Genomic DNA, 19,071 nt, shown 5'->3' on the forward strand with positions numbered 1-19,071 from the left:
GGTCAGGAATGTGATTTCTCTATAGCTGATTTTCCATTAATGAACTTGTATGATCTTATACAAGTTTCATTACTTTTGAAAGATAAAGATGCTTCGTATCTTTGAGAAACTGATCCAGAAGATTTTCGTCTTGGTCTTGCCCACATCAAAATATTCATAGATAATTACTATGAGTGTTTGGCCCTAACTGATGTGGAGTTGGCTACTGCGAAGGGATTGGAAGTGAAAGTACCCATGGAACCAATGAAGACTAAACCTGAGTTAAAGAAGTATGCTGATGGGGAGATTTGCTTGAAGCCATTCGGTTTAGTCTTCGCAGGGAAGGATAAAAATGGGAAGGCCAAGAGATTCTTATTCCAGGCATGCGAAGTAGAGAGATATACGACGTCCCAGTATACGAACTTTATTGTTCGTATGAATAGCTGCAAGAAGAATAATGAACGGGACAAGAAATAGTTGAAGAGGATTATTTCCTGGTACTCAGAAATCCGAAGGGTGACGTTGTATGCTATACAGATTCTTCTGAACTGAAGAAGGTCGACATTATTACAAAGGGGGAGAATGTAAGGGTCGAAGACCTGTTGTAATATGTCGAAGACTTATTGTTATTTTACAAGGCATATTTGTAACGAAGCTTAGATGTTTAGTCCTTGTAATTTTTTGTGTGCTTTCATGTTTCCTATAAATAGGGACATTACTTAGAGTTAGATAAGAGTCTTTGTATGAACTTGGCTACATACTCTCTGTAACATTTGAAAGCATAATAGAGCTAAAACCAGATCATATTTACATCGTGTTTTCAAACTACATTCTTTTAACTCTGATTTGATTCATACTTGATTCTACACTTCATCAGTTCCAAGCTTTGTTGTGTTTCGAGGTATTTTCAGGTTGTTAATGGAGGATTTTGATTCATTGACGGTGGTTTCCGACTAAGGCTCCGACAAAATGTAGACGGTGAATCGTTAGGTTAATTTAGGGTTTATGCCTTGATCCGGATTGAGCAAGAAACCCCTCTACCTGACCGTAAACGAGGAAAAACCTTTACCTGACCGTAAACGAATAAAAATCTATACCTGACCGTAAACGAGGACATTCTTTGACCGTAATTGATTAAAGTTTGACTTTCACCGTAAATGGTTAAAGTTGGATTTTGACCGTAAACGTTTAATTTAAGGAAATTATTATGTTTAATAAGAAGTTATTCTTCTTATTACTCTTAATAATTAAATTTTGATTCATAATTAATATTTTTTGGACAATTATTTTTCCTTGAATCATTCTTACTTGACTCGTTTGGTGCAGATAAATGGCAGATCAATTAAAGTTCTATGAAAATCACAATGTTGTTGGATTTCTTATGGATCCTCCTGCTACTCATCGAGAATGCAAATCCATGATTGTGGGCTTGAATAGTTGCAGAATTTCACACACGTTACGTTCTAATCCAGTCGTTTTCAAGGACCTAATTGTTTATTTCTGGAAAATTGCCTCTGTCAATAACAAGGGTGCAGTTGGAGCTGGCACAATTGGATCAGTGATAAAGGGAATTAACATAGTTATCTCTGAACAAATTATTCGAGATACGCTTGAATTTCGTGATGCTCCTGCATTTCCAACTGAATATCCCGCTAGTAAAGTGAAGGAGGTGCTTGAAAAAATGTGCTATGAAGGAACTTATCCTCCAACTATCAAGAAGCAACTGCCACCTTATTGGAGGTTTCTAGCACATTACTTTGTAATTTGTATTTCTGGAAGGAAGTCAGGTTTTGATGAGATTTCTCAGACTGCGACCTCGGGTATTGCCGCTCTATGTATGAATTGGGATTAAAACTTTTCAAAGTTTGTCTTTGAAGAAATGAAAAGAAATCTTCAGGGGAAGAAAAAGGATCAATTATTAATGTATCCCAGGTTTCTTCAAATGATCCTAAATGAAAAATATTCCCAATTTGAGAGGTCATCTGACACGTTAGAGATGAAAGCTTTGGGTCCCAACACTTTTAGACTCATGAAGCAGTCTAGAAAGTCAACTAAGATCACTTTTCAAGGAGCAAGAGAGTTGGTTAAATTTGGAAAGTTTGCTGAAACGCAAGATGCTCAGACTTCTAGTACTCAAATTGCAATAGTAGCTGAATAACATGCAGTTCCAACAAAACCAAATCTCAGTTCCTCGTTTGAGATTTCTGATGATGACAATGACAATGATATTGATGATGATGTTGGTGATACTGACGATGATGATGACAGTGATAGTGATGATGCAATAGATTTTTGTATGCATGTACCACCGCAGAAGTTTGCTAGTAAAGTTTTGGATACTCCAGTTGAAACTGAAAAGGATGTATATATTTTCAAGCATTCAAACGATCCCACACCCGATCAGATGGATGCTCTCATTTCTCAACTACAGTCAACTGCAAGGAAGCCTCCCCAAGCGGTTCCTGTTATTTCTGCTTCTCCATCTGAGAGTGATAAAATTGATTCAGACGCCTCCTTATTGCCAAGAATGCGAAGACGTAACGATCCAAGGTCGGGAGTATTTGTTTCTGAACCAGTACAACCATCAAGCCCTACTGAAGAACCAACCCTAGTTTCTCAAGTTAATCAAAGTCTTTCTATAGGACTAGCCCAGATGGCTCAAGATGATCTAAGCCCTATTGTGGAACCAGTCCATGTCTCTCAAGATGATGAAGGTCCTTCTATGGAGCAAGACCAAGTCGTTCAAGAAGATTCTCAGAGCCCGATTTTTGAACCAGCCCAGGTTCAGGATATTGTTCAAAGTCCAGTTTTTGGCAAAGTTTCGATTTTCTGGACAATGAAGAAACATTCACCTCACGAAGTTCCTCTGCTCCATCACTTCCAGAGCATGATGCCAAATCTGTCAAGCTAGTCAGGATACTTCCTTTTCAAGATTCTATTTCTCAATCAAAAGGCAAAGGAATATCTATCGGCTCTGGACAAGGGAGTGATGAATATTCTCATCAAATTATCTCTGAGCTTAAACAGGAGATTGTGTCTTTGAGGCAGGAATCAATGGAGAAGGACTTTCTAATTGGTAATTTGGATGTAAGATTATCTAGTCTTGAAAAGGAGAACTCTGTTAAAGATACGAAGATTTATGAACTTCAAGCAAATCTTGGTGGTATAACTGCTTTACTCTTTGACTTGAAACAACGCTTACATCAAAAGTTTGGTGATGATTTCCAACCTTTGAGCTCTAAAGGCGAAAAGATTACAGCTTCTACTTCTAATCCAGTTAATCCATCTTCTCAAGGTGTAAGTGAGAGGGTTGTTAGACCATCTCCGGACGCGAATCTTGACACTTTTTTAGCTTCTGGTCCTTCTTCTGCTCAAGAAAGGAGAGAGAAGCAAGCACGAATTGAGGAGCTGAAGGGGAAGATGTTAGTTATAAAGCATTAAGATCAGCATGTTTCAGGTGATCACCCTGAAATGTTTTTGAGGGAAACAGGAAAGGATTTTACTGACAAGTATGGAGATCGATCTGTCATTTTGTGTCACACCCCAAAACCGGAACGACGGAAACATTCGGGGGTGGAGGATGTCATATTTAGTATCACAAGATATGCATTATAGTAAGCAAGTAATGAACAACCATTTCTTTAGAAAGAAAGTGTTTACAATGTGTGTGTTCACAAAACATAGAATTCATAAGCAAATAACAAAACAAGAGTTGAAGCTATTATGCTCCATCTTCTGAATTCCCAGCACGAGTACCTGTCTACTAGGCTCCTGAGAATACAAGTTATTTGAAAGAGTTGATCAGCAATTAAGTTGGTGAGTTCATAAGATTTTAGTGATGTAAGTAAGTTGTAAAATTTTGTTGAAAATGTAGTTGTAAAATGTAGTAAGTTGTAAGTTCTGTTTAGAACAGTTCGCCTGTTCCTCTAGAAAATCCTATATTTCCTACTTTAATGAAAGATAAGTAAAAATGACTCTACAATCCTTTCTATGAGTACTAAATGGATACAAGTTATATAAAACACAGAGCAAACAAACAATCGACTGTGCGCATCTGCCCTAAGCCCACAACCAAACAAGGAACAGGAAGTAAGGCAGATAGCACACATCCCATTGGTTGTTAGATCATTGTTGTATATAACCCTGGTGTATTCACTTGTTACTCATGGAGTTAATTGTAATGGTTCCTTTATATTTAATAAAAAGGTTCTTTAAGAAAACCTTTATTTCTTATAATAAAATGGTGACCACAATGATTACTTTTATAATAACTTAGTTTATACTAGCTATATATGATCTAATATCGAATAGAAAGTTAATTGGGTGAATCTGCCCTAAGCCCACCACCAAATAAGGAACAGGAAGTAAGACGGAAAGCACACATCCAACTACCTATTGGTTATTAATTATATATAACCATGATGTATAAACTAAAGTTTTATAGAGTTAATGACCTAAGGTCCTTTAAGTTTATACTGGTTTAATAAAATGGATTAAACCTTTAACTGGTAAGTTTCTAGTTTTGTATACCAAAAGTTCTGATTTCGAAAGTATGTTTTGTACTAGAAAACTGTTCATTAAATCTTTGTCCTATGACTAGACCTATACATGGTACCCTTATGATGACTTAATGTGTACTGAACATATATATATATATATATATATATATATATATATATATATATATATATATATATATATATATATATATATATATGTAGAATCGAATAGAAAATAGACTGGGTGAATCCATTCCAAGCCCACAACAAAACAAGGAACAGGAAATGAAGCGGAGAGCACACATCCTATTACCTGTCGGATCCTATTGTTATATATATATATATATATATATATATATATATATATATATATATATATATATATATATATATATATATATATCCTTTGATGTATACACTAAGGAATCATAAGGTTAGCATTATGGTCCCTTCTACTAAACGTAGCCTTCTACCAAGGCATCTAATGTTATGTGCGTTTGTTTCTTGCATGAGTTATGTAATTTCCCAAGTGAGACTATCCTTAACCAAAATATAGTTTTTACATTACTGTTTATTGTGAGAAGATCACAATGTGAATGAAATGGGGAAATAATAATAGTATTGTAGTATTGTATAATAGTAACTACTGCTGTACTACCAACCTTAAACCAATTGTTATTTAAGGTAAAATGTGATATGATTGTACCATACTATCGATTAATAACACGACGATGAAAGACGTCGGAAGAAATGGCATTTGGCACCCGTAGACTTGCAAGTCCCAATGTAGCGAACAGAAATGACATTTGGCACCCGTACGCAAATTCACGCTCTCCCTCCAGGAGAATTCTGGCTACAAATCGAGCCATGACAGGTGATACCATGCCCCGAACGATGGTTCAGATTTATGTTATTGTATACTTGTATATGTAATGTATGTACTAGCTGTATTGTATGTTCTCCCTGTCTAGTATGCATATATGTTCTGTTTGTTTCTCATCATAGTATGTTTGACTAATGTATGAACTGACTCCTTGTATGCTTCATTGTACTAGAAGTAATGAATAGTATCTTCCTAAAATATACCTATTATAGTTTACTAATGTTTTACTTGAACTGTTATTGAAAAGACTCATTTCACTACTAAGTTATGCTTGTACTTTAAAAACGGAGTTTGATTAAACTATAAAGTAACATAACTTTAAAAGAGTTTTTGAAATGTTATGATCACTTATAAAATACATAAGCAACCTTTTGAAAGATTTTTATAACAAACAATTACACAATTATCATTGTCTTCAATTTGTATTCCCCCCGTAAAAGCATTTAAAACAGTTAAAAGATTCATTATGGGGTATGAACTCACCTGATGTGGGTGATTCAACGAATACGCGTGTAAGGATGAGAAGTTCCACGAATGAAGTCCCGAGACACAACAAGTCCTAAATGACATATATTGGCATGAATATAGTGTTTGTAACCAACTATATGAAAGAAAACACCTTCCGGGACTAGGAAACACTTTGACCAAGTGTTGGAATCACATGTGATTCATCAAAGGAAAGTGGAATGGCACTATCATGAGTTTACTACCATGGGTTTACGACCAAAGGGAGTTTACGGCCATAAAATCATGGTCAAACATGCATAAGTGTTTGTTTGAAGGCTAGGGAAGCTTGAGGGACTTTTGCTCTTCACAAGGATGAGAAAGACCAACTCAATGGAGGCTTTTGATGAGTTTACAGCCCAAAGGAGTTTACAGCCGTAAAATCATGGTCATTATGTATTTGAGAGTAGTTTAAGGTCCTATTCTCATCAATGAAGGGTTCTAGGTCACAAGCTTTGCATATAGGAGGGTTTATGGCCAAAATAGCACCCTTAATGGGGTTTACGGCCATAGGAGATGGCTTGGCCGTAAGCTCTTTTTGTTCTTGTGTTCTTGATGTTTTCAAGGCTCTAAGTATGAGTCCTAAATAGATATCAAGTGTAGGGAAGAGTACTTACGATGTAGAGGCTTGAAATGGTTCATTTTGGCCATGAACACTAGTGTGTGTTCTTGGTGTTTCTTGAAGATTTAAGAAAAAGTGGATTTCCATGGATGAAATCAATGGATGAAGCTAGTTAAGAAGGTGTATCAACTAATCAAGAAAGAATACTTACAACTTTTGAAGATCTAGGAAGAAAATCGGGATGATAGTTGAGAGAGAAATGGGGTGTTCTTGAGGTGAAAGTGAGATAATGAATGAAAATGAAGGATATGAGTCTTTAAGGGGGATTTTACGGCCCACCTTGAGTTTACGGCCGTAAACTCAAGTGTTGTGGCCGTGAACTCTTAATGAAAAGGTTAATGCTTGATTTGTTGTACAGTGTCTCTAGCAGGTTCATTCTAACACTCATTCCTTAAGTGTACTAGGCTTAAAACTCCTTAGAATGACCTTTAACTAGGCTAGAACTCATTACCAATGAGTTTGACACTCAGTTGAGTTGACTGACTGAGCTTCCAAAACAAAAAATTTTCAGGTTGTCACATCATCCCCCCGTTAGATGGAATTTCATCCCGAAATTAGCTTTCTTGGCAGCACTACTGGGGTTGCGCTCCTTTGATTGGCAGAATACCTACTTGTAGACCTGGCAACTTTGCCCTGGCGTTCATGATAGGATTCGTACTTGGTCCATCTATCAGTACCTCGTGTATACAATTCGTATATAATTAGGATTAGTAAGACGGTCGGATGTGCGACTCTGCCCTAGGTCCACAACCAAACAAGGAACAGGAGATAGGGCGGAAACACACATACTAAATCTGCGTAATCGTAATCACAATCATATACCACCCTCGCGTATACACTGAATACTGATAGGTGGGCTGTATTCCTCCATAGCCTCTGTGCTCGAACTTGGTCTGTTGGACGAGTGGTATTTCATGACGGTCTGCGGACATCTGACGATAAGGTTTACGAGGACAAAGTACTCTTCGCACGAGTACTTCGGGGTTTAGAATACGAAAGATAAAACTGAGGTTTAGGTAGGACTGTCGATACGAATGACGAAAGTTTCGAGAACTTTCCAATCGAGGCGATAGAAACATATAAACTTAGTATAGTGAGGACCACGCCAATTCATGATGAATGATAGTAACGGACTCTTTACTGAACAAAGTTTTGGCCAATTTGAAAGAAACGTCTGTTATACGATGATGTATCCCTAGTGTGTTCGATAATGTACTCCTAGTATGTTCGACAATGTACTCTTTGTAAATGATTCAGGGCTTCCTGTTTTCCCTTTGATGTTAACACTCCTACGTATCGTACCGCTATGTGCGCATACATACAAATGAGAGTGCTTTGATTAACTGGTGATGATACTTTATATCATGATCCTCCTTGGTACCACTACGATTGCCTGTCATCTACAAGTTATGAATATTTAAGACGAATAAAACAGTCGACTGAGTAATTCTGCCTCAAATCCTCAACCAATTAAGGAACATGGATTAAGGCGGAATCACTCACTCTAAGCCTGCAGCCTCTTAGTTATTCACAACCATGATGTATATGCTACGCCATCATAGCTTCTCTAAGCGGATCTTTTAGTTCTCTTGAATACTGTAATCTATCTCAATATGTGAGTTATTATAAATACTTTTTAGGTGTATTCCCCAAGTTTTAATCTTATATGAATATAAATTAATTTTCAAAGTAATTACTATTTCGAAAACGTACCGCTGCTCGTCGACGACTACGGGGTAGATTCTCCTGCGGTGATTATCAGAATTCGTCCATCCGCTCCTGAGATCTTTGTTATCCGGAAGTCCCACTGATAGTGTCCAGTCTCACCATAGCCATAACAGGCTTGGTTTTCTTCAGCTCCGGGGACTTGGGAGATCGGTTGAGCCGATGCCCTGCAGAAACGGACTGTGTGTCCCTTTCTGTGGCAGTTCAGACACTGCATTTCCCGGCATACTCCGGTGTGGTGATAGGTGCACTTTCCGCACTTTGGGAGGGTTCCAGCATATCGACTAGCAGGTGCTGGAGCAGCAGGTGTTGTAGCGGCGTACATAGTACTCGCTTGTCGCTCTTGCGGGGTGTCATGTGTTTTTTGCTTCTTCTTCCTCTTGTTCCCCGACTTCTGATTATAGTATTTTCCCTTTGATGGCTCAGGAACGAGGACTTCTACACCATGGTGGACTCCATGGTCGATGAGTCGCTGGGCCAGGCGTTTGGCGCTATCGAATGTGGTTGGGTTAGAAGAAAACACATCTCCTTGGGTCGGGGCAGTTAGACCCCAGATGTATCTTTCTATCTTCTTGCTCTCCGGGGTAACCATCCCGGGGCATAGAGCTGCTAGGTCGCTGAACCGGTCAGTGTAGGTCACTATGTCTGAGCTGACCATAGTGAGCTCCCGTAGTTCTTGTTCCAACTTTTAAACTTCGCCCCTCGGGCAGTATTCTTCAAGCATCATCGCTTTTAGGTTCTCCCAACCTATTGAGTTAGCCACTGATAGGGTCGGTGACTTAACATGGTTGTTCCACCATGTTAGGGCTTTGTCAGAGAAGGTTCAGGCATCAAACTTCACTTTGCTCCCTTCGGGGCATGAACAGCTTTCGAAGACCGAATCTGTTTTCTCGAACCATCGCATCAGAGCGATGACTCCACCATTTCCATTAAAGGAATTTGGTTTGCAGTTCATGAAGTCTTTATATGAACACTCCCTTGGGTGTCCGTGAGTAGCTCCGAGGTTGGCTAAGTGGGTATCGCTACCAGATCCCAAGGTACCACTTTCACCGGGGTGAGCTATAGCAGTTGCCACTGCGGAGGATATCGTTGCGTGAAGAGTAGCAGCATCGAATTGTGACGGTAGAGTTGGAGTTATCGGAGTAGTGCGTCTGTTTGATCTGCGAGGAGGCATCTTTGCTAAAAGAATACAAAGATGAGACAAAATAAGTCTAAAGCAATGGACACAAGCCGAAAGCTAAAAAGACAAGGTTATCCTAGTTCTGGGTGTATCGGGTCCTGACTTCCACAGGGTTCTAGAAACAATTCATAAAAGAGTCTATACCTAATAAACTCTATGAATTTGAAAATGGCTATCCTCGAATGAATATATGTTGCCTGAATAACTGTTACCAACTACATGTAAGAAAATAATCCTAACATATAATGTGAGAAGTGTCTCCACTCGCTCATTAAGTTAACAAGATTATTATTTATTAGTGTGACGTGTAAGACGTTTTGGTTACTTCTGTTGATCCCTCTTTGAAAGCTCCTCTTGAACTTGCTTTTGTTTCCTCCTGACTCTTCTGTTGTCTTACTATGAGGAAGTGGTCACATCTATCTGGGTTTGTTGTGCGAGAATGGAAGTGACTAAAGAATCTATAAGATTTAAGCTAACTTTATGGGGTGATCCTTACAGAGTCCTCCTATAATTGCACAATGTATACAAGTTGTATATAACTTAAGATTAAATAGACCATCGAATAAGTGATCCTACTCCAAAACCACAACCAAACAAGGAACAGGTAGTGGAGCGTAGATCACAAATTATAAGTCTATAAAATCTCAATTATATATAACCTTGGGAGTATACATTTCAAGATTATAGACCTATCCGTAAAGGTCTTTTAAGTTATTGTCACACCCCAAAACCGGAACGGCGGAAACGTTCGGGGGTGGAGGACGTCATGTACAGTATCACAACAATGCATAGTAGTAAACAAGCAACAACATCATCCATTGCATTAATAATATAATTTTAATACAAGTGTGTTCTGTCAAGTTTATGGACACCAAAAATATGAATCAAAATAAAAGGTGAGTCTTGAACGAGCTCCATCTTCTCAAAACCTGGCACCGGTACCTATCTACTGGCGACCTGAGAATACAAGTTATTTTGAAAGAGTTTATCAGCTTTAAAGCTGGTGAGATCATAAGTATATTAGTGTCTATGTTTGTATGAAAGCGTTTGTAAGTATGTGATGTATAAGTTTGTAAATGTTTGAACTCTCCTAGAAAACCCTATGTTTTCTACTAAAAGTAGCCTTCTACCAAGGCATCAAGTAATTGTGTGTGTGTCTCTTGTAAGAGTATGTATTTTCTCAAATCTGACTATCATTAACCAAAAATATAGTTTTTACATTTCTGTTCATTGTGTGAAGATCACAAAGTGAATGCAATGGGAAAATAATATAGTACTATAGTGTTGTATTAAGTAACTACTGCTGTACTAACTACCTTAAACCAATTGTTATTTAAAGTACCATGTGATCGGCCTGTACCATACTACCGACTATAAACACGACGATGTAAGACGTCAGAAGAAATGACGTTTGGCACCCGTAGACTTGCAAGTCCCACTATAGCGAGTAGCAAGGTGTAGGATAGTCAATCCAGTAGAGATCTATACACAAACTCAACGCTCTCCACTTAAGGAAATTCTGGATACAAAACGAGCCATGACAGGTGATGCCATGCCCCGTTACGTGGCTCACATAACTGTAGTAATGTTCTTGTATATGTATTGTATGTACTAGCTGTATTGTATGTTCTCTCTCTGTCTAGTATGTATGTATGTTCTCTCTGTATGGTATTGTTTGTTTCTCATCATATTGTTCTCTATCTGTACGTTATGTTTGTTTCTCATCATAGTATGTATTGACTCATGTATGAACTGACTCATTGTATGTTTCACTGTTCTAATAATAGTATTGAACTTCCTAAACTATACCTATTATAGTTTACTTATAATGTTGTTTGTATGTAAGAACACGTTTGTATACCTTTGCTACCCAAAGGTATTGAACTGAATGAAGGAATTTTTATATCTATATACATATACATAATATATAAATAAGATTCAAACGACCTTCGGACAAATAACCGATACCCTAAGTCCACAACCAAACAAGGAACAGGAAGCAAGGCGAGTTATCAGTCCTAAGTCCTTTCAATCTCACTTATATAACTATATCCATATAGATACACATTTGAGAAAGTATAAGTTTAAAAGAGTTTGACTAGAAAGTATTTGATATGTAAAAGAGTTTGTAAAACAGTTTGAAGTAGTTTGTTTGATAACACAGTTTGAAAAGTAAGAAACCCACTTGTTTGGTAGGTATTAATCACATGTGATTGATATAATAACTATAATAATTCAACTTGTATTCCCCCCCCATAAAAGCATTTAAAATCATTTAAAAGGTTGATTAAGGGGTATGAACTCACCTGTAGTGAGTGGTTTGGATGAACGGATGGTATAGGATGCTAAGTGTCAACTGAAGACTTGAACACACACAAGGATCCTAGTTAACATATAATAACACATATATGTATCCAATTAGTCATTTAACAACTAATTAATTAAGTTAAGACACCCTAGGACATGAAAAACACCTTGATTCAAGTGTTATAAGTACTAAGGATTGCATCTAAGGGTTGTACGGCCTTGCATTTGAGTTTAAGGTCCAAGGGTAAGCTCTTTTGGAGTTTACGGTTTTGGGACCAACTCTCATGGAGTTTACGGTCATAAACCCATGAGTTTACGGCCGTAAACCCATGGTACTTCTACCATTTTGTGTTTTGAAGTCCTAAAAGTCATAATGAAGCATCCGTACTTCAAGTCTAAGCCTTAGGAAGTGATTGTGGCACCATTTCACCCCTTTATGGAGTTTACGGCCCATGGACCATATCTCCATGAGTTTACGGCCGTAAATGCTAATGGTTTCATAGTGATGTTTAAGGTCCTAAGCACTTCAAGGATGTGATCTAGGCTAGTATCCAAGGCTTGGTAAGGGACTAGGGCACACAATGGCCCTTTCATTAGGGTTTACGGTTCAAGGACATGCCTTGACCATAAACACCTTTGATCTTGAGTGTCTTTGTGTTTTCTAGTTGAATAAGAAGTGTAACAAGCCTTATAACACACTAGGGTAAGAATACTTACAATATAGAAGCTTGTAAGGGTGTTTAAAGTCCAAGAACACTAGTGTGTGTTCTTGGTGTTCTTGGTGAAATGAAGAACACTTGAAGATCTACACAAATGGAATGATTTCATGGATTGAATCATGTAAGATCACTAGATTAAGTAAGATATCAACTAATTAGGGCAAGAAACACTTACAAAGTTGAAGATCAAGAAGGAAAATCGGATGATACTTGAGAGGATTTTGAGTTCTAGCTTTTGAAAGTGTGAAAAGTGTTAAAAATGACTAAGTGTCATATTTATGCTCCATAGAGTTTACGGCCGTAAACACCATGTTTAGGCCGTAAAATCCCAACTCTTGGAGTTTTTAGGACTTTATTGGTGTACAATAAACCCTAGGGTATCCTCTCTCCAGTTATCTCTTGAAGTACTAACTTTAAAACACTCAAACTGATTCCAAAAAGCTTGAAAGTTAGCAAAAACAGTTCTGACTTCTATTGAAGTGACTGGTTGTACAGAATAGAAATTTCGGGTTGTCACATCATCCCCCCGTTAGAAGGAATTTCGTCCCGAAATTAGAGTTTAAGCAAATAAGTAGTTACAAATAACTAAGTAAAAAGACGAGGATATTTTAGTTTCATCTTATCCTCTCGCTCCCAAGTGAATTCAGGTCCTCGCTTGGCATTCCAACGAACCTTCACTATCGGGATACGGCTTTGTTTCATTTGCTTGACCTCCCGGTCCATATCTCTACTGGTACTTCAACGAAGTTGAGGCTCTTGTTGATCTCGATCTCGTCGAGTGGGATTACAAGAGTCTCGTCGGACGGACACTTTTTCAAGTTCGAGACGTGGAAAGTAGAATATACGTTACTGAGTTCACGAGGTAAGTTAAGCTTGTAAGCTACAGGGCCGATTCTCGCGATAATCTCGAAAGGCCCTATGTATCTTGGATTTAGCTTTCCACGCTTTCCGAAGCGTATCAAGCCTTTCCAGGGTGAGACCTTCAATAGAACACGGTCGCCCACCTGGAATTCCAACGGTTTCCTTTATTTATCTGCGTAGTTTTTCACTCGGTCTCTGGAGGCTTTCAATCGTTCACGAATCTGAACGATCTTCTCTGTCGTTTCCCGAATGATCTCCGGACCCGTGAGAGTGATTTCAGGAACTCGTCCTTTAGCTAACTGGGTATCACCCACCTCAGCCCAGCACAGAGGGGATCTGCACTTTCGGCCATAGAGGGCCTCGAATGGAGCAGCCTTTATGCTCGTGTGATAACTGTTGTTGTAGGAAAATTTGACAAGGGGTAAATGAGTATCCCATGCTTTCCCAAAGTCGATCACACAGGCTCGCAACATATCTTCAAAGGTTTGGATAGTCCTCTCACTTTGTCCGTCGGTCTGTGGATGGTAGGCTGTACTCATGTCCAACCTAGTTCCTAGGGAACTTTGTAGCGACTGCCAGAACCTCGAAGTGAACCTACTATCTCTATCCGAGATAATGGATATGGGAACACCATGCAGTCGTACAATCTCCCGTATGTAAGTTCTTGTAAGCTTCTCCATCTTGTCTGTTTCTTTGATAGGCAGGAAGTGTGCGGACCTGGTCAATCTGTCGACGATGACCCATATGGTATCAAGTCCACCCGTTGTCTTGGGCAACTTGGTTATGAAGTCCATAGTGATCCGCTCCCACTTCCATTCCGGTATCTCCGGCTGCTGTAGTAGACCTGAGGGTTTTTGGTATTCAACCTTGACCTTAGCACAAGTAAGGCATTTACTCACGAAGGTAGCAATATCTGCTTTCATGTTAGGCCACCCGTATTGCTTTTTAAGATCCAGATACATTTTATCTGAACCCGGGTGGACGGAATAACGAGTGTTGTGGGCCTCTGTCATGACCAAGTCTCTGAAACCACCGTGTTTCGGTGTCCAGATCCGATCCATGAGATATAAGACTCCGCCACCCTTGACTTCCAAGTTCTTATCCATCCCTCTCAGGGATTCACTCGCCACATTTTCAGGTTTCGAAGCGTCGAGCTGAGCCTCCTTAATTTACGTGGACAAGTGTGAATGGATAGTCATAGTCACTGATTTGACTCTACGACCAGAGTATTCTTTCCGACTTAGGGCGTCAGCTACTACGTTGGTTTTACCTGGATGATAACGAAGTTCGCATTCGTAGTCACTGAGTAGCTCGACCCAACGTCGTTGTCTCATGTTGAGCTCCTTCTGGTCGAATATATGTTGTAGGATTTTGTGGTCTGTAAAAATAGTGCTTTTTGTACCATACAGGTAGTGTCTCCAGATCTTTAGAGCAAACACAACTGCTCCTAGTTCAAGATCGTGAGTGGTGTAGTTGACCTCGTGTGTCTTTAGCTGTCTCGAGGCATAGGCGATGACCTTACCTCGCTGCATCAGAACACATCCGAGCCCTTGATTTGACGCATCGCAATAGACAACGAAGTCTTCTATCCCTTCGGGGAGGGATAGTATTGGTGCGGTGCACAAGTCTCGCTTGAGCGTTTGGAACGCTCTCTCCTGCTTCTCTTCCCAGTCAAAGGCCACGCCCTTCTGGGTCAGTGTTGTAAGTGGTTTCACAATGCGGGAGAAGTTCTAAATGAACCTGCGATAGTAGCCAGCGAGGCCTAGAAATTGACGAATTTCTGTAGGTGTCTTCGGTGCTGACCAGCTCTCAATGGCCTTGATTTTGGAAGGGTCCACGTGTATTCCCTCCTTGCTAACCACGTGCCCTAAGAATTCGACTCGTCGGATCCAAAATTCGCATTTCGAGAACTTCGCATAGAGCTTCTCCGAACGCATTGTTTCTAAGACCTGTCGCAGATGTTCTATGCTCCTCCTTACTACGAGAGTAGATAAGTATGTCATCAATGAAGACGATGACGAACTGATCTAAGTAAGTACGACACACCCTATTCATTAAATCCATGAATACTGCGGGTGCGTTTGTTAATCCGAACGGCATCACTACGAATTCGTAGTGCCCATAACGAGTTCGGAAGGCTGTCTTCGGAACATCCTCCCCTAGCACTCGTCGTTGGTGATATCCGGACCTTAAGTCAATTTTTGAAAAGAAGTTCGCCCATTGAAGTTGGTCAAACAAATCGTCTATACGAGGCAGAGGATAACGATTTTTGACGGTCAGTTTGTTGAGCTCCCTGTGGTCGATGCACATACGAAACGATCCGTCTTTCTTTTTGACGAACAAGACTGTAGCTCCCCAGGGTGAGAAGCTTGGTTTTATAAAGTCCTTACTGAGCAGTTCGTTAAGTTGACAGGACAGTTCTTGCATCTCTGCAGGTGCTAGACGATAGGGCGATTTGGCTACGGGGGTAGCCCCTGGAACTAAGTCGATTCTAAACTCGACTTGATGTTGCGGAGGTAATCCTGGGAGTTCTTCTGGAAAGATGTCGGGAAAGTCGCGTACTACTGGAATGTTCTTAATGTCTTTCGTTTCTTGGCTTACATCGACCACATGAGCAAGGAATGCGCGACATTCCTTTCGTAATAATTTCTGGGCTTGAATGCTCGAGGTGATACGAAGGTTCGTACCGGGTTTGTCGCCATAAACTACCTGAGTTCCGCCAGACGCCAGATTAAGGCGTACAGCCTTTTCGTAACACATGATGTTGGCACGATGAAGACTCAACCAATCCATGCCGATAATGATGTCAAAACTTTTAATTGAGACCAGCATGAGGTCGATCGAAAATGAATGGCTATCTAGCGTTAGGGTACACCCTATGAATATACTGCTAGTGCTCTCCGTCTTTCCATTAGCCATTTCTACAGTGAATGGTTCTTTAATTGCTCGTGATTTTTGCTTAAGTAAATGAGCAAACTTTTGGTTCACGGAACTCCTCTCCGCTCCACTATCAAACAGTATACATGCATAAGAGTTATCGAGGAGAAACGTACCAGTGACCACTGTGGGGTCGGCAACCGCCTCCTCGTGGCCTATAGCCAGAACCCTTCCTACTCCACCGGCATTCCATGCCTTTGGGCAGTTCCTTTTGTAGTGGCCCACCTCGCAACAACCGTAGCAAGCTTGGCCCACACCAGCGCCGGGGACTTGGTTGATTGGCCTCGCCGAAGCTTTACAGAAACGGGCAGTGTGTCCCTTCCTATTGCAGTTTGAACACTGCATTTCCCGGCAGGCTCCGGTGTGGTGGAAGTTACATTGGTTGCACTTAGGCAGGATTCCAGCATACTGCCTTCCCGGAGCAGCAGTGGCAGGTGCTATCGCAGCATGTACTGCCACAACCTGCTGCTTTTTGGCAGCCTTCTTCTTCTTTTTGTTATCCCAGAACTTCAGCCTTGGAATCAATGGTTTTGGCGGGTTCTGAGATGGCCAGGGTTGTTGTTGCGGCCGGGGTACGAACCCCATGTCAATAAGCCATTGTGCTAATCGCTTGGCACTATCGAATGTAGTGGGATTTGAAGCAAAAACATTCCCCTGGAATGGAGGCACCAGCCCCCATATGTATCTTTCTATCTTCTTTCCCTCTGTGAACCATGTTGGGACAGAGGGCCACCAGCTCGCAGAACCTGGCGGTGTAGGAGACTATGTCCGAGCCTTTCATGGTTAGGCTCCACAGTTCCTCCTCCAGTTTTTGGATCTCGCCCCTCGGGCAGTATTCTTCGATCATTAGCTCTCTCAGAGCTTCCCAGCCCATAGCATTAGCCACCACTAGAGATAGTGACTTGACATGGCTATTCCACCATGTCAGGGCTTTCTCCTCAAAAGTGCAAGCAGCGAACTTGACCTTGCTCCCCTATGGACTGGAGCAGTTTTCGAAAATCGATTCGGTCTTCTCGAACCATTGCGAAAGGGCAATGACTCCGCCAGTCCCTCTAAAGGACTTGGGCTTGCAGTTGTCCTTGTAGGAGCACTCTCTCAAGCGAACATGGATTTCACCATGAGTAGATTGAACAGGGGTTCCTCCTCCAGTGGAACCAGAAGAATGATAGTGAGCCATGGTTGTTGCCAGAGCCGCTGCTACTGCAGCATTTAGGGCTGCCGTATCGTTTTGAGGAGTAGGTGGTGTTGCAGTGATTGGAGGATCGCGTCTTGTTGATCGGCGTGGAGGCATCTTTTAACTATAAGTTTAGAAAGATGAAGATATTGTTAAGAATTTAATAGGAAAATTGATGAGAGTGACTCATGGACTAACTCTCCATAGCCCAACAACACAATTGAATAGCACGATTGAATGTAGATCTAGTACCAACAGATGATAGCATTTGGATAATAATTTCCATGAGATTAGATATCTATCAATAATACTGGAATTACAGTGTAATAAGTTCGGGAAAAATGACCTAGAAGTAGGCCTTACATCAACCACGATGGGAAAATTTTGACAGAACTACGACCTAATCAAGACCTAACAGGTCTAAGATTTACAATGGTAGGAAATTAGACTAGAGTTTTTACATAAACTAAGTTATATCCAAAAGAGAAGTCGAGGAGACTCTATCGGCGACGAGAACTACTAGAGTGAGTTCTTGACTCCGAAAGAAGGCGTTCTATGTCCCTCATACGCCTTTCAGATCTTGCTTGCTGAGCTCGAAGTTCTCTGACTTCAGCTTGGGTTTCAGCAAGTTCTCTCTGCAGAGCTGCATTGCGGACCTGAGTCCTTTCATGAGCAGACTCTAGCTGGTGAATGCGGACTGTGTTAACGCCAGAGTTGGCGTCAATCTCCACGACTCGGTCGATAGCTGCTCGACCTTGCTCGGTGTTCCGAGAAATCCTACGAACCATGATGGGTAGGACCCTGTTAGCTGAACCTCCCTCGGTGAGGTTGTAGAAGCTTCTGTCTCCATTGTAGGGCATGGGTTGGCCCTGTTCCTGACTCCATCTGTTCAAGTTTGTGGCCCACAAGGGTGTGAGTCCTTGAAATGCTAGACGAGGGTTTGGGTTTGGGTTTTGAGCAGTTGGGGGTAGGTTGTTGACTTCACGTTCTGAGTCAGAACCATCAGAAAAGCCTTTAGCTTCGTGATCATCCAAAGGGATTGGGTGATCATCTTCTGGCTCTTCTCCAAGCCATCCAACATTTCCTTCATTGGGATAGTATGGGTCTCCGGAGATATGAAATCCAGCCATGATATCTACGCGAGAAAAGGGGTAAAGAAATAATTAATAGACGAACTAACTAGATAATTATAAGATGATCTTTACCAGTTACTTCAATACTTGTTTAGCGCATACCAGTTATATGTACTTAAAATAGGATAGACCTTCGAATAAGTGACCCTAACTCTGATACCAATCTGTCACACCCCAAAACCGGAACGGCGGAAACGTTTGGGGTGGAGGACGTCATGTACAGTATCAAAACAATGCATAGTAGTAAAAAAGCAACAACATCATCCATTGCATTAATAATATAATTTTAATACAAGTGTGTTCTGTCAAGTTTATAGACACCAAAAATATGAATCAAAATAAAAGATGAGTCTGGAACGAGCTCCATCTTCTCAAAACCTGGCACCGGTACCTGTCTACTGGCGACCTGAGAATACAAGTTATTTTGAAAGAGTTTACCATCTTTAAAGCTGGTGAGATGATAAGTATATTAGTGTCTGTGTTTGTATGAAAGCGTTTGTAAGTATGTGATGTATAAGTTTGTAAATGTTTGAACTCTCCTAGAAAAC

This window comes from Lactuca virosa, chromosome 4, assembly GCF_052849685.1.
Source record: "Lactuca virosa cultivar CGN04683 chromosome 4, Lactuca_virosa_CGN04683_v6, whole genome shotgun sequence".
Classification (NCBI taxonomy): domain Eukaryota; kingdom Viridiplantae; phylum Streptophyta; class Magnoliopsida; order Asterales; family Asteraceae; genus Lactuca; species Lactuca virosa.